Here is a 2,385-nt window from a genome sequence, read left to right as displayed (position 1 = left end):
TTGCTTTTTCCATCTTTCTTTCTTTCTTCCTTCTTTCATTCTTTCCTTCCTCCATTCCTTCCTTCCTTCCTTCCTTCCTTCCTTCCTTCCTTCCTTTTTTCTTTCTTTCTTTCTTTCTTTCTTTCTTTCTTTCTTTCTTTCTTTCTTTCTTTCTTTCTTTCTTTCTTTCTGATGTTGCAAGAATCCTTATTTTATCATTTCTTTACTGTTTAGGCATTCTTTCCAGGTAGGTCTGCTGGCAAGATTTTATTTATTTGACAGAGAGAGAGAGCGCGAGAGAGGGAACACAAGCAGGGGGAGTGGGAGAGGGAGAAGCAGGCTTCCCGCGGGGCAGGGAGCCTGATGCGGGGCTTGATCCCAGGACCCTGGGACCCTCGATCAGGACTCGAAGGCAGAAGCTTAACGACTGAGCCACCCAGGGGCCCCTCACTTACTTTTTTAAATTGAAGTATAGTTGACACATAATGTTACATTAGTTTCAGGTATACAACATAGTGATTCAATGTCTAGTCTAAACCTTATGCTGCTCTCACCACAAGCATAGCCATGATCTGTCACCATGAATTCACTTAGTTTTCATTTGTCTGAGAAAGTCTTGATTTCCCTTTTATTCCTGAACAATATTTTCACCAGATAGAGGATTCCGCATTGATGGTTCTTTCTTTCAGCACTTGAAAAATGTGTCACTTCCTTCTTGCTTCTTATTTTCAGATGAGAAATCCAAATCCACTGCCATTCAACTTGTTTTTCCCTATAGGTAAGGTGTCATTTCTCTCACTGCTTTTGAGAATTGTTTCCTTTTAGTTTTCAGAAGTTTGATTATGATCAGTGTTGGCTTGGATTTTTTATTGTTTGGGGTTCACTCACTTCCTAAATCTGCATGTTTATGTATTTTGTCAAATTTGGGAGAATTTTCGATCATACTTTTACAAATACTTTTTCAGCCCCACACTCTTTTTCCTCTTCTTCTTGAACTCCAATAATGGGAATGTTAGATTTTTTGACACAGTCCCACAGGTCCTTGAGGCTCTGTTCTCCCCGTTCCTCCTCTGACCCTGAGTTCATTTTCTGTTGTTCAGATTGGTAATTTCTATTATTCTGTTTTCACCTTCACTAAATCTTTCTTCTGTTCCCTCCGTTCTACTGTTGAGCCCATCCATTATGTTTTCTATTTTGGTTATTGTATTTTTCAGTTCTATAACTTCCATTTGTTTCTTCTATTTCTTTGCTGAGACTTTCTATTTTTCATTTGTTTCAAGAATATATATAATTGTTCACTGAAACGTTTTTATGATGGCTGCTTTAAAATTCTTGTCAGGTAACTTCAACATGTCAGTGTTGGTGCCTGTTGTATTTTCTCTCAAGATGAGGTTTTTTTGGTTCTTGGTATGATCGATTTTTTATTGTATCTTGGACATTTTAGGTATTATGTGACCTTGGGTCTTACTTAAATCTTCTGTTTTAGCAGGCCCCCTCTGACACTGTCCCCCCTAAGGAAATAGGTACGGTCTCATTTCTGCCAAATGGGTGTGAAAGTCTAGGTTTTCCATTTGACACTCCATTAGGGAGCCTCATTATTGTTGGGTAGAGGCTGTATTTTGGGATCCCCAGGAGGCTTTCACTGACACCACCTCTGGTTGTTGAAGAGGTCCCTCCTTATTGCCCCCTCCCCCTGTAGTCTCTAATGTCACTGTGTAAGAGGTGAGGTTTCATTATTATTGGATGGTGGTGAAAGCGCCAGTTCACCACCTGGTTTCTTTTTATGCCGCCCCAGCAGGAAAGGGGGGGCACCTCATGACAGCCGATTGAGAATAGAAATCTAGGCTCCTCACTGGGCTTTGCTGATAGGGTAAGCAGAGGGCTGCACTTTTGTGTGTGTGTGTGTGTGTGTAAGTGTGCTGTTTGACTCAATAAGGGAGTTACTGTCTAAATGTTTTGTCTTGGTAGGTTGCTCCTTCTTGCTCTTTTGGCTAGAGAACAGGCTTTTTGTGTCTGCTCCCACTGGGGTTTCCACACTGCCAGCTTCTCCAACACCCAATATCGGATACAAAAAGAAAACCTAGGGAACTGCCATGTTGTTTCTTGGGTCCTGAGGTTCCCAAATGGTCTGCCTTCTCTTCACTTTTCAGACACTACTTCTACATAATATCCAGAAATTTTGGTTGCATGTAGTGGAAGTAATACCTTTATTTAATCTTGTTCTGGAACTGGAAGTTGTGTAGAAGTTTTTGATTACATATTCACTCTTTGCTACTCAGATTGTTTCATCTTGTCAGGTTTTTAAAAAAATTTTTTAAAGATTTTATTCATTTGAGAGAGAGAGAGAAAGGACGAGCAGGGGGAGGGTCAGAGGGAGAAGCAGGTTCCCCGCTGAGCAGGGAGCAG

The sequence above is a fragment of the Mirounga leonina genome, unplaced genomic scaffold, assembly GCF_011800145.1.
Source record: "Mirounga leonina isolate KUSES-001 unplaced genomic scaffold, KU_Mleo_1.0 Mir_127, whole genome shotgun sequence".
NCBI lineage: Eukaryota > Metazoa > Chordata > Mammalia > Carnivora > Phocidae > Mirounga > Mirounga leonina.
Note: the sequence above shows the minus strand (reverse complement) of the source record.